General features: G+C 46.2%; 1 long non-coding RNA gene across 1 annotated transcript; it reads right to left on the bottom strand.

Moving 5' to 3' along the window:
* Positions 1-583: 583 nt before the first annotated feature.
* Positions 584-2,595, bottom strand: LOC141276470 (uncharacterized). Its single transcript, XR_012326045.1, has 3 exons — positions 2,461-2,595; positions 2,136-2,181; positions 584-1,998 (listed from the first exon to the last, which is right to left on the bottom strand). It is a non-coding gene; the product is annotated as an uncharacterized lncRNA (long non-coding RNA).
* Between the last annotated feature and the right edge of the window lie 15,242 nt (positions 2,596-17,837).

Genomic DNA, 17,837 nt, shown 5'->3' on the forward strand with positions numbered 1-17,837 from the left:
CCCCGCCCCGCCTCTCCCCGACGACCCTGGCCCTTTAACTGGCCCCTTCCCGGCCCCCACGGCCCAGGGGTCCTGGGCCAGGCCTGGGCCCCCGCACCGTTTCCGGGGTTCAAGCCCCGCCCACCGCCGGTTCCCGGGGAGGGGGGGGTCCCTGTAACCTGCCCCCCTCCCCTGGGCCCGCCCCTGGCCTGCGGCCCCCTGCCCAACTGCTACGGGGCGAGCAGAGGGGGGTGAAGGAAGCTGCTCGGCCCCGCCCCCCCAGCCTGCGCGCGCCCCCGCCCTCTCCCCTTCCCCCCAGCGCCCGACCCTCCGGAGATAGGGATTTAAATAAAATTTGAATAAATCCCCTTCCTCAAGCAGGAGGCTGGAAGGAAAGGATGGAAGGGGGCAGGAAAAGGGGGAGGGGGCTATTGGGGTGTCTCAGCCCCCCTGGTCCCCCGGCCCCGCGCTGCTTCGGCCCGGGGCCCTGGCCGCCTCTCTCATCCCTCCTGAGCTCCTTCCTCCTTCCTCCTCTCTTCCCCCTCCCCTCTCTCCTCCTTCCCTCCTCCTCCTCCTCTTTACTCCCTCCTTCTCCCAGAAGAACCCCGCCCCCTGCCCCCTCCTTCCCCCACCACCTCCACTTTCCAGGACTAACACGCGCAGGGCACGACGGGACTCGTGGTCCTGCGGACGCTGGTGCCACCGTGGGAACAATGGGATGTTGGAGCCAGCGGGGACTACAAACAAGATGGTGGAGGACGTGCCAAACCGGGAGCCGAGGGTGCCGGGAGTTATAGTCCGGTTGCCCCGAGGCTCCCCGTTGCAGAGCATAGGGCAGCGGGAACGATGACTACAAACAACATGGCCTTCTTCCCCGGCCCGACCTCCTTCCCAGGCACTCACACGCCCTCCTGTCCACAACCCTCCGCGTCTGTGGTACCTGACGGGAGTCGCAGTCCATCTGCTGCCTTCCCGTTGCCATTTCTACTCGTCAGGAACAATGGAAAGGTGAAAAGGAACGAGGACTACAAGCAAGATGGCGGAAGAGGGGCGGACACCTGACTAGTAGTCGATCTTATGAGGTGCGATGGGAATAGTAGTTTCTTGGCCTTCTAGCGTTCCTTAAGAATGGCGGATCCAGGAGAATAAGGAGACTACCATAAAGATGGCAGGCTACCTAGCCTCTCCCCATCGCCTCATTCTACCACCTTGGCCATCTCGCCCGCCTGTAATACCGAAATCCCCATCCCGTTGGCGCAGAGCCTGACGGGAGTTGCAGTCTTCCCTGCTCCCCCCTATTATCTTCGGTCGAGACAATGGAAGGGGAAAGGGGCGGGGGCTACCAGCGAAGATGGCGGCCGAAGGAAAGGGGAGACGGCGACCTGGGATTTGTAGTCCATGCGCTAAGACTACTCCCTACGGAAACGGGGGAAAGGACTACAATAAGATGGCGGCCTCTGCGCCAGTGCCTGCTGGGGGACGTAGTCCTTTCCTTAGCGCTACAGAGAAAGGACGTGGGCTGTTGAAATATGCATCACGGCCGATACGCTAAATTGAGAGCGGACGGAAACAGAGGGTCTCTTTCCTTCTATCCCCGCCACCCCCTTCTGAACGACCTGCCGGGAAATGTAGTCTCATGCCTTCACTCGCTAGTAGCGGGGGAGAATTTATGTCACCAGTGGGGATCAATGCGGGTGAGGGAGAAAGACGTCCGGGCGATCCAGGAATATGTAATATCCGCCTCCCCGTGTGGCGAGGACTTCATCTTTCGGGGGAAGGCTCTTAAAGGAAAGCAACAGAAATCAGTGTTGTCGGGACAAGGGCGGCGTGGTTCTGGCCGAAAGTACCATTACGCTGTTGTCCCTTGGAAAGCTTCGGCGCCTCACACCCGTTGCTTGTTCCCCCAAACCTCAGAGAGTCGGTAGCTTCCAAGTCGTGAGAGCTCCAGGGGAAAGGCTCTGGAGTCATACAAAATCCCCGCCCCTTCTTGGGAAGTCACCAAACCTCGATTTTTCTCATCTGAAAAATGGGGATAACGATACCTACCTCGAAGCAGAGCTAGGAGTGTTAAGATAATGTTCACGAAAATGCCCAGCTCAGGGCCTGACACGGGGCACATGTTGGTAGTTCCTTTTTCGAGGTCCCTTCCAGCCCACCTGTTCTGGGATCCCAGGAATCCCTCATGCCGGAAGGAGTTAGCTCCTGTGAGAAGAAAACTGTGGCAGGCAGTCTACCCCATCTTGAGCCGCACCCCCTCCTACCCCACCGCTCATCTGGGTCCTCCTGTGTCCAGTACCGAGTACTGCTCCCAGGGGGCGCCCATTCTCCATTTGACTGAGGTCTTACAAACTGACCAGATTCCGCAACCTGAAGTTGTAGGCGCTGCAAATCGCCCAGCCAGTCTTGGAGGCACCTGCCCTCACCCAAACACCTCAGCTGACAAAGCAAATGGAACTGCTTCCTACCTCTGTGCCTTCTTACCTGCCTTCTTGATATTCCTCCTCTGCCTGGAAAACAATTCACTTTTGATCCCTGTGCTTCCCCCTCTCTTCTGTGTTTCAGAGAAGAGGGTTAGAGGGCCCTGCGGAAGACTTGGTGGGTGTGGTTTTTCTGTCAGGAAAGTTAACACAGGCCAGTGTGAGTGAAATCCTAAATTTTCAGGGACTGGCCTCACGCTGAACTGAGACTCCTTCTAGCTCACACTTTATCAGTTAGGAAGTCCTTGGCTCCTAGAAGATTATCTCCTCTGCGTCCTCACTGCTCTAGTTTGGGTTTGCATGATTGCCTCAGGGCTTTCTCTGGAGGTGGTCCCTCTGCCTGTTAGGCCCTTCCCCTCCACCCTTCCCACTGCTGCACCCAGTTAACTGTTCATCCTTCTGGTCTCTGTCCCAGTGAAACCTTCATGTGTGGAATTCCCAGATGAGGTTCATTTGACTCTTCCCCTAGATTATAAGCTTTATGAAGAGCCCATCTCATATGTGCTTTCAGCATCTCATTTGATCCTCATAAGAATCCTATGAGGTAGAATCCCATTTTATAGATGAGGAAACTGGGAATGGATGTGTGATAGATAGAGCTAGGATTCAAACCCAAGACTCCAGAGCCCATCGTCAGAGCAACTGCAGCATCCGCCAGCTGATCAAATGCAGCCCCTTTGTGTGTTAAGTTTGGCAGAGCAGCCACAAATTTCTCCTTTCACTTGAAATCCAGCAGCACTGAGTCTGCATTCCTTGAACAAGAATCAGCTGGAGGGGCTTCCCTGGTGGCACAGTGGTTAAGAATCCACCTGCCAATGTAGGGCACACGGGTTCGAGCCCTGGTCCAGGAAGATCCCACATGCCGCAGAGCAACTAAGCCCATGAGCCACAACTACTGAGCCTGCACTCTAGAGCCCGCGAGCCACAACTACTGAAGCCCGCGTACCTAGAGCCCATGCTCTGCAACAAAAGAAGCCACCGCTTCAATGAAATGAAGAGTAGCTCCAGCTCGCCGCAAGTAGAGAAAGCCCGAAGCAACGAAGCAACGAAGACCCAGTGCAGCCAAAAATAAATTAATTAATTAATGTATTTTAAAAATGAAGAATCAGCTGGAGCTGAACAGTTGGCTGCCCATTTTGGATAAGACCTGTACTCACAAGATCAACACAGTCCCCATCCAGCTTGCTTCCGTCCTAACGTAAGCACTATTGGCCCCACTTCCTTAACTGAGAGACGAACATAAGCGTACTGAAGGTCAAGACCATTTTTTACACTGTGTAGAGCACCTCAGTGCCAGGCCCTGGGCCTACACCCCCAGCTGGCTGGGTAGGGAGATGGCTGAGTGAGACTGCATACAGAGATAGAGGAAAACTTTTACTTTTCACTTTATAATTTACTCTGCAGTTTGACATTTTTACCATGAGCAGATATTATTTATACATACTTAAAGCATGAGTTGAAAATACTCTAATCCAGCCATGTTGACATTAAAATATAATGACTTCAGACCCTCTCAGACATAAACAAACTCAAGGTATTAGCACCCAAGAGCCCCTTTTCATTTGTACAAAAATAAGGTTTGTCTTCTTTTTTTTTAAATTAATTTATTTATTTATCTATTTTTGGCTGTTTTGGGTCTTCGTTGCTGCGTGTGGGCTTTCTCTAGTTGCAGCAAGTGGGAGCTACTCTTCATTTCATTGAACTGGTGGCTTCTCTTGTTGTGGAGCACTGGCTCCAGGCTTCTGGGCTTCAGTAGTTGTGGCACGCGGGCTCAGTAGTTGTGGCTCACGGGCTCTAGAGCGCAGGCTCAGTATTTGTGGTGTACGGGCTTAGTTGCTCCGCGGCATGTAGGATCTTCCTGGACCAGGGATCAAACCCGTGTCCCCTGCATTGTCAGGCAGATTCTTAACCACTGCGCCACCAGGGAAGTCCCAGCATCTACTTTTAAAATATGTGATTAATAGATGAGTCCATCTTTCATGTTTTTCAGAATCATTTTTTCTTAACCTTAGAGAAATATTATATGAAAAAAATGTCATTTGTGCTGCACACCAGAATCTAACACGGTATTGTAAACCAACTATACTTCACTTTAAACTTTTTAATAAAAAAATTTAAAATGTTTAAAAATAAATGTCATTTGTAGTGAGGAAACATTTCTCTGAAGTTCCATCATCCTTTCAGTTCCGTTTCCATTTCCTTTTTTTCTGTTAAATTCAAATAAAGTTAAATACAATGTTTTTGTTTTGAAATAGGACATATTGTATGAATTGTTATAAATTTTTTCTTTATTTACTTATGAAATATCTAGAGTCATGTTCTCCAAATGTTAATGCAGTAATGACTATTTCTGGATGGTGAACTAAGGTAGTTTGTTGGTTCCTTCTTTGTTTTTTTCTGGTTTACTTCAATTTTTATAATGAACAGGTATCATTTTAACAAAAATGATAAAGTCATTAGTCTTTTAAATGTATATATTTTTAATTGATTAATTTATTTTTGGCTGTGTTGGGTCTTCGTTGCTGTGCGCGGGTTTCTTATTGTGGTGGCTTCTTTTGTTGTGGAGCACAGTCTCTAGGTGCGTGGGCTCAGTGGTTGTGGCCCACGGGCTCTAGAGTGCAGGCTCAGTAGTTGTGGCACATGGGCTTAGTTGCTCTGTGGCATGTGGGATCTTCCCAGACCAGGGCTCGAACCTGTGTCCCCTGCACTGGCAGGCGGGTGCTTAACCACTGCACCACCAGGGAAGCCCTAAATATATACTTTAAAGAAGGTAAGTGGCAGACTTGACATTTCTCCAAAAAGATATACAAATGGCCAGTAGCACATGGCAAGGTGTTCAACATCATTAGTCATTTGGGAAATGCAGATCAAAACCACAATGAGATACCACTTCACACCCTTTAGGATGGCTATTACTTAAAAACAAACAGGGACTTCCCTGACGGTCCAGTGGTTAAGACTGGGGCACAGTTCGATCCCTGGTCAGGGAACTAAGATCCCTCATGCCACGCAGCATAGCCGAAAATAATAAAAATAAAAACAAAGAGAAAATAAGTGTTGACAAAGATGGGGAGAAATTAGAATCCTGTGCATTGCTGATGGAAATGTAAAATAGTCCAGCCACTGTGGATGACAGTATGGTGGGCCCTCAAAAAATTAAACATTAATTTAATGTGTAGTTAATGTTTAATTAATTAATTAATCAAACGTAGAATTACTAGGGACTTCCCCGGTGGTCTAGTGGTTAAGACTCTGGGTTCCCAATACAGGGGGCATGGGTTTGATTCCCTGGTTGGGGAACTAAGATCCCACATGCCAAAAAAAATGGCACAGCCAAAAAAAAAAAAAAAAGAATAGAATTACTATATGGTCTAGCAATTCCAATTCTGGGAATTGAAAGCAGAGACTTAAACAGATATTTGTACACCCAGGTTCATAGCAGCATATTCACGATAGCTAAAAGGTAGAAGCAAGCTTAAGTGTCCATTGATGAATGAATGGATAAATAAAATGTGACATACATGAGTATCACAAGGGGATATCATTCAACCTTAATAAGGAATAAATTCTAATACATGCTACAACATGGATGAATCTTGAAAACAGTATGCTAAGTGAAGCAAACCAGACACTAAAGGACAAATACTGTGTGATTCCACTGATATGAGGTCCCTAGAATAGCCAAATTCATAGAGACAGAAAGTGGAATGCTGTTTACCAGGGCCCAGGGGAGGGGGAATGGGGACTTAGTGTTTAATCGGTACAGAGTTTCAATTTGGGAAGTTGAAAAAGTTCTGGAGATTGATCGTGGTGATGATTGCATAACATTGTGAATGTACTTAATGCCACTTAACTGTGCACTTAAAAATTGTTCAAATGGTAAATTTTGTGTTATGTATACTTACCACAACAAACCACTATACTGTAAGGGGCGGGGAGAAGAATGTAACGGCAACAGGTTTTCTAGTTTAGAATGGATATAGAAGATATGGGTTTTCTTTATGCAATGAACTCAAAATATTACCTAGAAATTTTTAAAATTTATATTCCAGTAACTTTCCACTTTCTTTTTTTAATTTTTTTAAAGCAAAGTTGAAGAAGGGAGCCCTTGTGCATTAACGCCCACATCTGAGAACTGAAACCGGCTAGTATTTCAATGTCTCAGTCAGTAATTTCTCTCTTTTTTTAAATTAAATTTATTTGCTTATTTTGGCTGTGTTGGGTCTTCGTTGCTGCGCACGGGCTTTCTCTAGTTGTGGCGAGCGGGGTCTACTCTTCGTTGCGATGCGCAGGCTTCTCATCGTGGTGGTTTCTCTTCTCGCAGAGCACGGGCTGTAGGCACTCGGGCTTCAGTAATAGCTCACGGGCTCTAGAGCGCAGGCTCGGTAGCTGTGGCTCCCCCACTTAGTTGCTGGGGGGCATGTGGCATCTTCCCCGACCAGGGCTCTGGCGTGTCTCCTGCATTAGCAGGCGGATTCTTAACCACTGCTCCACAAAGGAAGACCTCCACTTTCTTATAAAGATAGACTATATAGATATAATTGTGGTTTAAAAACAAACAACTGGTATGGAATGATTATGAGCAACACTGTGAAATTTGAAAAGCAAGATGCAGAACAGTGTGTGTGGTTTGCTACTGTTTGTTTTAAAAAGGCAAATGCCAAACATACATATTTCATGACATATACATAAAATGTCCTGAAAGTATTCAGAAGAAGCAAGTATCCATGGTTCCCTCCAGGGAGGGGAACTGGGAGGCTGGGGAAGAGAGGTGGGAGGAAAGCCTTTCACCGAACAGATGCCTTTTTGGCCCTTTTGAATATCGAACCAGACAAATGACTGCACTACCTTGGCAAAAAATTGCACACAATTATTAAAAAATGATGTTAAAAGCTTTCTGGAAAATTCTGATATGCACATCTGCTTGGTTGAGGACCACTACCACTAAATGGAATAAATGGGTATTAAGCACCTCTGGTGTGCCATGCCCCATGCTAGGCAGCTATGATGCAAAATTCCTGACCTAATCCAGAATGAGGAGGGAGCCTCAGGCCTTTGTTCATTTAGAGATGAGGGTTTGAGATTTAGTCTCCTCATAATCTAGGATCTGTAAGTCTGTGGCCTCCTGCACAATACTGCATTCTTCCAAAACTCCGTGGAGAGACCTGAATCCTCGTGTAATACTTCCACCAGCTGCTACTAGGCCTCCTGCCTTCATTCCCTTTCTGAAATGGGCCCAGCTTCACCACCCCTCTAGGCGCAGGCCAAGCCCTAAATTCCAGCCAGTCCTACACAGATATTAGGAAACCCTGAGGGCTTAGATTTCTGCTGCCCAAAGCTCTCTCTTCCACTAGATTGACCTGAATTCCACTTGCTTTGGTTAAGCAAGGGTCAGGGCTCAGCTGCCTCCCATGCTTGATTCTATCCTTCCTCCCTCCTTCCCTTCCCCTCCTTCCTTCTTCCCTTCCTCCCTCCCTCCCTCCCTTCCTTCCTTTTCTTTCTTTTTCATATTTATGGTTCTCTTTCCCCATCTGAAATGTTTTTTTTCCCTCTTGTTATTGTCTTTTCTAACCATTAAAATACAGTCAATCTGCAACAACTTTAGAATTTGTATATTCTTTTAGCTTTCCTTTTTAAAATATTTATTTATTTATTTAGGCTGAACCAGGTCTTAGTTGCAGCACGCGGACTCCTTAGGTGCGGCATGCACGTGGAATCTAGTTCCCCCACCCGGGATCGAACCCAGGTCCCCTGCGTTGGGAGAATGGAGTCTTACCCACTGGACCACCAAGGAAGTCCCTCAACTATCAATGTACGATTTTTTAGCTTCAATTTGCTCTTTTAACTATTATGGAAAATTTCAAACACATATAAAAGTAGAAAAGTATAATGAACCCTCGCATCCTTCTAAACATAACACACTTCCAACATTTGTTACATGTGACAAATCTAGTTTCACCTATACCTCCATTCCTCCCATCTTCCCCTCCCCCATTATATTATTTTAAAGCAAATCCCAGGCATCATAACATTTCATTTTTTAAAATTAATTAATTTTTTATTTATTTATTTTTGGCCGTTTGGGTCTTCGTTGCTGCGCGCCGGCTTTCTCTAGTTGCGACGAGCGGGAGCTACTCTTTGTTGCGGTGCGCAGGCTTCTCATTGCGGTGGCTTCTCTTGTTGTGGAGCACAAGCTCTAGGCGCGCGGGCTTCAGTAGTTGTGGCACGTGGGCTCAGTAGTTGTGGCTCGTGGGCTCTAGAGCGCAGGCTCAGTAGTTGTGGCATTCGGGCTTAGTTGCTCCGGGGCACGTGGGATCTTCCTGGACCAGGGCAGGCAGATTCTTTTTTTTTTTAACATCTTTATTGGCGTATAATTGCTTTACAATGGTGTGTTAGTTTCTGCTTTATAACACAGTGAATCAGCTATACATAAACATATATCCCCATATCTCTTCCCTCTTGCAACTCCCTCCCTACCATCCTCTCTATCCCACCCCTCTAGGTGGACACAAAGCACCGAGCTGATCTCCCTGTGCTATGTGGCTGCTTCCCACTAGCTATTTTACATTTGGTAGTTTATGTATGTCCATGCCACTCTCTCACTTTGTCCCAGCTTACCCTTCCCCCTCCCCGTGTCCTCAAGTCCATTCTCTACGTCTGCATCTTTATTCCTGTCCTGTCCCTAGGTTCTACAGAACCATTTTTTTTTTTTTTTAGATTCCATACATATGTGTTAGCGTACAGTATTTGTTTTTGGCAGGCGGATTCTTAACCACTGTGCCACCAAAGAAGTCCATAACATTTCATTTGTAATATTCTTTAGGCTTTATCTAAGATATAAGGAATTTTTAAAAAACATAACCACAGGTATTTGTCACATCTAAATAAATAATGGTAATTCCTTAGTATCATCCGATACATAGTCCATGTTCAAATTTCCTGGATTATCTCATAAATGTCTCTACAGTTGGTTTATTGAAATCAGAACCCAACGCAGGTCCACACATCACACTTGGTTGTTGAAGTAGGCAGCTTCTGACATGGCTTCAAATGATCCCTGCCTCCTAGTATTCCCCTCCCCTTGGTGTAGTCTGGACCTAGTGACTTGCTTCTATAATGAACAGAATCAGTAAAAGTGATGGGATGTCATTTTCAAGATAGGCTATGAAAGACTGTCACTTCCATCTTCTGAGCCCTCTCTCTGGATCGTCTCGGCTTCGTTAATAAAGCAAGACGCCCCGTTGTGAACTGCCCCATGGAGAGATCCACATGGTCAGGAACTGGGAATTCCCTGCTGGGGCCTGGGTTCCATCCCTGGCCGAGGAACTAAGATCCCACAAGCCACGGGGCCAAAAAAAAAAAAAAAAAAAAAAACCACGGCAAGGAACTGAGGGCAGCCTCCAACTAACAGCCCGGGGAGGGAAGGATGAGGCCCTGAGACCAACAATCCTCAGGGAACTGAATTCTGCCAAAGCCACGTGAGTGAACTTGGAAGCAGATTCTCCTGCCCCTTGAGGTGACCGTAGCCCTGACCTTGATTGCAGCCTGTGAGAGCCTCTCAGCCCAGACCCCTGACCCACAGAAACTGAAATCATAAATGTTGTTATTTTAAACTGCTAGTTTCGGGGATAAGTTGTTACACAGCAATGATAACGAATCCTGCTGTTATGGCTCCAGGATCTCTTAATCCACAACGGTCCCCTGACCTCTTGTGTATCTCTCTCATCAGGGTTGGTTCTGTATAGAAGACAGAGGTGTGTGTGTTATTCAGTGTCCCTCAAAGCAGGACCCAGAGTCCCCTTGGAGATGGGGTGCAGTGGCCCCCATACTAAAAATGCAAATGCCCGGGCTCCTTGGGGTCAATTGAATGTCTGGGTGGGGACCAGGAATCTGTATTTGTAAGAGTATCCCAGGGATTCTTTTTTCCACTGAAGTCTAGAAACACATAGACTCAGTTGGGAGACCTGGCCTTACCTCTAGCTGTGGGGCAGTGTGTGACCTCAACTCTCTGAACCACAGTTTTCTCATCTGTAAGGTATGATTCTCATAGCATTTACTTTGTAGGATGTTGTGCCTAGCTGCTCCCTTTCTCACTCTCTTTTTTAAATATTTATTTATTTATTTATTTTGGCTGTCCCAGGTCTTTTTTTTTAATACATAAACTTCTTTAAAATTTTTTTTATTTTATTTATTTACTTTTGGCCGTGTTGGGTCTTCGTTGCTGCATGCGGGCTTTCTCTAGTTGCGGCGAGCAGGGGTTACTCTTTGTTGCAGTGTGCGGGTTTCTTATTGTAGCAGTTTCTCTTGTTGAGGAGTATGAGCTTGGATTTCAGTAGTTGTGGCACACGGGCTCAGTAGTTGTGGCTCAGGGGCTCTAGAGCGCAGGCTCAGTAGTTGTGGCGCAGAGGCTTAGTTGCTCCGTGGCATGTGGGATCTGCCCGGACCAGGGCTCAAACCCGTGTCCTCTGCATTGGCAGGCGGATTATTAACAACTGCTCCACCAGGGAAGCCCTGCGCTGGTCTTAGTTGCAGTCTGTGGGATCTTCGTTGTGGCCTGTGGGATTTTTTTTTTTTTCTTAGTTGTGTCATTGGAACTCTTAGTTGCAGCACGCATGCAGGATCTAGTTCCCCAACCAGGGATCAAACCCGGGCCCCCTGCACTGAGAGCGTGGAGTCTTACCCACTGGACCACCAGGGAAGTCCCTCCCACTCTCTTGATTCATGGATTCACTCTCTCTTTTGTGAGAGAGAAAGGGAATGAGTAGGCTGAAGGTGGAGTGAGGGGGAATTGGGCCTAGGGATGGACCCACATGTACCCTCACCCACATTCAATGTTACTGGGAAGCACGTACACCTCAAGTCCTTGCATGGGAGCACCAACTTGGTTTTTCAGTTTGCCAAACAGAAGTTTCTTCTGCATGACAATTTTCATATATCTAAGACAACAAACTATGTTTATGGGACAGTCAGCTCAACTGCATATGAAATGTTGAAGATTTAAGAAATTCTAAGGAGTCTGAAATGTTAAACGCACTTTTATCTCACTCTGTGCTGTGAACTGTCTGGATTCTTTCTGCAAATTGTTACTGAGTCTATGTAATTCAATTGCTCTTCATTTTTGTGCCATATATTTCACATGGCCCCTGTGTTAGTTTATCTATTGCTTCCTAAATTTAGTGGCTTAAAACAATAACAGTCATTTATGATCTCTCATGGTTTCTGTGTATCAGGAATTCAGTCAGGCATCAGTAGGGATGGCTTGTCTCTGCTCTACCATGTTTGGGGGTGTCAACTATAAGACTTGAAAGCTGGGGCCGGGGTTGGGGGGACTTGGAATCATCTGAAGGCTCGTTCACTCATATGTGTGACTATGGGTGAGGGCGGAGCTTGGGGCTCACAGCCAGAACACCTACCACACGGCCTCTTATGTCGCCTGGGCTTCCTCACAACATGGCACCTAGGTTCCAAGGGCAAGTGTCCAGAGCGACACTTCTTATGCCCTAGCCTCAGAAGTCACACAAGATCACTTCTGTCACATTCTAGTTGTTACTAGCAAGTCACTAGAACCAGCCTGCATTCAAGGGAAGGGGAATCAGCCTGCTCCCTTTGAAGGGAGGCACGTCAAAAAATGTGGGCACATATTTTAAAATCATCATGATGCTAATGAAAATATCAGGGAAAGCATGACATATTCGTGGTCTGTATTGTGAGAGAGTGCACGTGAGTAATCAAGAGCAATATTTGGGTACACTTACGGTAAAAAAAAACAAAACTAGAGCTGTACTTATATTTATCAACATTTTACTTTTCACTTAATGTATGTTTTGTTTTGTGACTTTCTTTAGAAGAAAGAAAGATATTTTTGCTTAGTAAGCTTAGCGATCTCTTTCACATTAGTAAGTTTAGAGATCTCTTTCACATTTGTCTTTAATCTATAATTTATTTATTTTTTATTGAAATATAGTTGATTTACAATATTGTGTTAGTTTCAGTTGCAGGGCAAAGTGATTCCGTTATACATATATTTTTTTCAGATTCTTTTCCATTATAGTTATTATAAGATATTGAATATAGTTCCCTGTGCTATATAGTTATAATTTATTTTTTTTAATGGTGTTAGAAAGGGATCTGCCTTGGGTCAGTTTCCTGAGAAACAGAGCCCAAGATGGAGATTCTTTTTTTTTTTTTTTAACTCAATAAATTTGATGTGTAACATTGTATAAGTTTAATGTATACTTACTTTGACGCGTTTGTATATTGTAATATGATTGTCAATGTAGCGATATCTATCACATTATAGAATTATAGTAAAATATTATTGTCTATATTCATTATACTGTGCATTAGATCTCTGTGACTTATTTACTACTCATTACAAGTTTGTACCTTTAAACACTGTCACTCTTATCCCCTCCACCCCATCCTCTGGTAAAGACCATTTTATTCTCTGGTTTTTTACAGGTTTAACTTTCTTAAATTACACATATAAGAGACATCATACAGTACTTGTCTTTCTCTGTCTGACTTATCTCACTTAGCATAATGTGCTCAAGGTTCATTTATATCCTCCTTTCTCACAACTGAATAATATTTCATTCTGTATATGTGCTACATCTATTGATGGGCTCTTGGGTTGTTTCCATATCTTGGCTATTGTGAATAATGTTGTGATAAACATGGAAACACATATATCTCGCTGAAATCCTATATTTATTTCCTTTGGGTACACACCCAGAAGTGGAATTGCTGGATGGTAAGGTAGATCCACTTTTAATTTTTTGAGGAACCTCTTTATTGTTTTCCATAGTAGTTGGACTTATTTACACTCCCACGAACAATGTATAAGGGTTTACTTTTCACCACATTCTTGCCAGAACCTGTTGTCTCTTGTCTTCTTCAGGATAGACTTTCTAACAGGTGTGAGATGGTAGCTCATTGTGGTTTTGATTTGCATTTCCCTGATGATTAGTGACGTTAAGCATCTTTTCATGTGCCTGTTGGCCATTTTGATGTCCTGATGTCCTCTTTGGAATAATGTCTGTTCAGTTCTTCTGCCCATTTTTTAATTGGAATTTTTGGGTTTTTTTCCCTTTTTGTTACCTTTTTTCTTTATTTTCGTGGCTGTTTGTTTGGTTCTTGTCTTTTAGTTTGTTTGTTATTAAGCTGACAGCTCTTTACATATTTTGGATATTAACCCCTTATTGAGGGACTTCCCTGGTGGTTTAGTGGGTAAGACTCTGCACTCCCAATGCAGGGGGCCCAGGTTTGATCCCTGGTTGGGATACTAGATCCCGCATGCATGCCACAACTAAGAAGTCCACATGCCACAACTAAAGATCCCATGTGCCACAACTAGGCCTTGTGCAACCGAAAAAAACCCACCAACACTTACTGATATATGGTTTGCAAAATTTTTCTCCCATTCTATAGGTTGTCTTTTAATTTTGTTAATTGGTTTTTTTTTTTGCTGTGTAGAAGCTTTTGAGTTTAATATAGTCCAAGATGGAAATTCTTGACCAAATGACTGGGGAAGTATTCTCAGGAGAATGGGGTCATCAGAATAGGGCAGTGACAAAAAGCTGAACAAGAATGTGGTCTCACCTGGTGACTAGCTTTGGCTAGAGAAAGTTCTGGAGCCCAAATTGTATCACCAAGTTAGTTTCACCTGGAGGCAAGGGATCTACCTTTTTATCAATCTGGTGCTAGTCTGTCACTGGCCAAGTTTTTCCAGGAGGAGAGGTGCTGGGCAATTCTCTGGAGGTGGGGCAGGTGGGGGATGGGTGTACAGTTGGTAAAGGGACCTGGCTCGGGCACCAACAGTGTGCACTACAGTTCACCTTTGCACTGTTCAAATCTCCTTGCTTCTCCCATTAAGTTCTCTCCATCCAGGTGCAGCTTCCCCAGGATTCTGACTGATCATAATTTCTGGGTAAACGTAGAAAAGGAGGATTAGCTCCTGAGACTTAACTGATACTTATCGCCTCTTTCCTCTGCCATCCACTCATTCTAGCCCTCCCCTTCCCTTCTGCTTCTGGCTTCAGCTAGTATCTCTGCTGGTCTCGACAGTTTGTCTGGTGGGTTGACCCTGGCCCTCACCCCTGAAGGGTCTGAGTCCCTAGTTAGCATGCCCTGTGAGCCCATGGTGATGGTACTTGCCCACTTACAAATAAAACTCAGCATGGGGATCTGGAGATGTCTCAATGGATCACCTGAATGCTAAGCGTATTCCTGTCACCCCCATTACACAGAGGTGGTCCTACTTCCTGGTGATGACCTTGGTCTCTTACCCCTGCCCATATGGCATGTTCTTTCTTTGCCTGCTGGTCTATTGGCAGAAGGAGACCAAAGTGACCATGGGTTGGGTGTAGCTCAGAGTTTAATGGGACTCTTGCCATGTCCCCTGGTAGAAATGTCCATCCCCAATCTGGAAATTAGGATCTCTAGACTCACAGGGCCTAAAGTTAGGGGGTTGCAAGCACAAATTCCCCAAGGAGGTCACTGGGAGCAACACTAAGCGGGGCCACGCTTGCTTCTGCCCCTTAATTCCCAGGCTCATGTACCTATCTTCTGGGTCACAGCACCATAAAATAGCCATTGTTTTAAGGTGTACACCTTATTCCGAAGGATGGTACTGTATCCTCTCCACCCTGGCATCTCAGCTGGGCCTTCCAGAAGTGGTTCCATCATCCTAGGGGGCCATCAGCTTCTGGGTAGTGCAGCAAATGGCAGTGTGTCCACCACTGTGCTTCCATTGTTGTTATGCGGACCTCCATCCCAGGGAGAAGGATGCAGCTGTGAGCCATTGGCAGCCAACACTCACACCAGCCTGAGACGGGTACGCTGCCAGTAGAGGGGATTTGGGTGGAACACCAGCTGCGTTCACTACATGATCTAATTTAAACTTTTCCATATAGTTTTCCAATATCTTTTATTATTATTATTATTATTATTATTGGCTGTGCCACATAACTTGCCGGATCTTAGTTCCCCGACCAGGGATGGAACCTGGGCACAGCAGTGAAAGCACCGAGTCCTAACCACTGGACCACCAGGGAATTCCCTCTTTTATCTTAATAGTTTATCCTTATCCTCCCTCATATGAAGTGTCCTTTTTATCACATCCTTAATTCCTGTGTATACACTGGTCTACTCCTTGTCTTTCTATTCTTTTCCACTGACCTACTTGCCCAGTCCTGCATCTCTGGCATGCAGTGTTTAGTACAGTGTTAGGGTCGTTTTTGCTATTTGGTAGGGTCTACTCATCTGATTAGAGTCTGTTCATATGTCACTTCTTTGGGAAGCTTGGGTTACACAGTGGGAGTTCAGTATGTAACTGTGAATGGAGGGCAGCCGTGCTGGCTCTTTTTCACTTTCATTTCATGCTGTGCCGAAGAGCTTGAGGGATCTCAGTTCCCTGACCAGGGACAGGGATTGAACCAGGTCACAGTAATGAAAGCCCAGAATCCCAACCGCTAGGCCACCAGGGGACTCCCACTTTCTCCCAATTTTAAAGCCAACACCTCAATCTCCCATCTGTGCTCTTCCTCTTCCTCTGGGCCTCCTCATCAAACCCAGGGATGCTCAGGAAGCAGAGGCAAAGCTTGGGTGAATTCCAGAAGGTGCCAAGGACCAAGATGAGACTAGGTTAAGACATAGACACAAAGCACTGCTGACTCTGTGCCTCCCATTTGGTCACCATGGTGTCCAACCATGTGTCCTCTGAATGCAGACAGATGGTGATGCAGATACTGGGCTATGGGATAACAGGAACCAGCCCAGACATTGGGGCCAGTCTCCTCAGGTCTTAGCTGTGGTACACGGGCTCTAGAGCGCGAGTGCTCAGTAGTTGCAGCGCACGGGCTTAGTTGCCCCGGCATGTGGGATCTTAGTTCCCTGACCAGGGATCGAACCTGAGTCCCCTGCATTGGAAGGCAGATTCTTAACCACTGGACCACCAGGGAAGTCCCCGTTCTGTGTGATCTTGACAAGAACCTCATCTGTAAAAGTGGGAATAATAACCATAAAACTTACTTCCCAGGGTCATTACAAGGATTAAATGAGATAATATCTATGTATAAAGTGACTGGTAACATAATAGAGGCTAAAAAATATGATTCTTGTCTTTTCCCTGAATTTCATCTGCAAAATGGGGATGACAGCACCTTGTCAGTTTCCTGAAGGGAACCCAGGGGGACAAAGGTTGTAGAAAGGGTTCATAGACTGGGCTCTGGAGCCTGTGTTCAAACTCTAGCCATGCCTCCTACTAGCTGTGTGACCCTGAACTAATCACTTAACCTTGCTGTGCCTTAATTTCCTCATCTGTGAAATGGGGAAACAGTACTATCCATTCCATGGGGTTTTGTAAAGGAAAGAATTATTATACAGAAAGAGCTTACAACATCACCAGGCCCTTAGTCAGTGCTCAAGAAATGTTAGGGATGATGATGAAGACAACTGAGCTGCAAGGTTGTACCTTCCAGTAGGGCAGGATGCCCCTCGGTCCTGTTCACTCCCATCCCAGTCTCTGGAATAGTACCGCAAAGGCTCATGGAATCAATGAATGGAGTAGGCTGTGCTGCTCGTCCTGATGGTCCCTGCGTTGGGACCATGTGCCCTCACTGCCCAGTTGGCCCGCCACCCCATCAAGACAAGGCACTGACATGGCATTCCCAGAGATCAGGTGCAGATCAGACTCCTTGGCCTGGCTTTGCAGAGCCCCCAGCTGGAACCAGTATGCTCCTGCCTTCCTTCACCCATCACTCACGGAGGTGTCTTCCTTGTGGGTGGCCTGGTGCTGGGGCTGTGGAGATGACCCCGCCTCCTGTCATGTAGATAGAGAAACGAGGAGACTGAGAATGACAATGCAGGGTGGTCAGTAAGTGGACAGGGGGTGGAGCTTGGGGGCAGTGGGAGCTCTGAAGGGGCAGAGGAGACAGCAAAAGCTTGCCAGAGGAGGTGAAACCCAAGTTGAAGGTTGAAATATGAGAAGGATTGTGTCAGGTGAAGGAGGAGTACTTGCTACACAGGGAGAATGACAGGAGGGGCTGCTGCTGAGCAGGTGTGAGAAGCAGGATACGCGGCTGGCATAGAAAGTGGGAAAAAGCAGGAAGTGAGGTGCAAGGCTGCACAGGGACTGGGGGATTAACGGCCTTGAAGGCCAGGCTACAGAGCTGGGACTATATCCTGAGAGCACTGGAGAGTCAAGGAAAGGTATGGGGGTGGCAAGGCGGGACAAGGCGACCCTTGCTCTTCCCCATTGTTTCATGTCTCAACAACAACCAATCTCTTCGCTCTGTCTACTAGCCATGTTTGTTTCTGAAACCTGCCAAGCATATTCCCAACCTCAGGGCCTTTGCACTTGCTTTTCTCTTTGCCTGGAGA

This window comes from Tursiops truncatus, chromosome 15, assembly GCF_011762595.2.
Source record: "Tursiops truncatus isolate mTurTru1 chromosome 15, mTurTru1.mat.Y, whole genome shotgun sequence".
Taxonomy (NCBI): Eukaryota; Metazoa; Chordata; class Mammalia; order Artiodactyla; family Delphinidae; genus Tursiops; species Tursiops truncatus.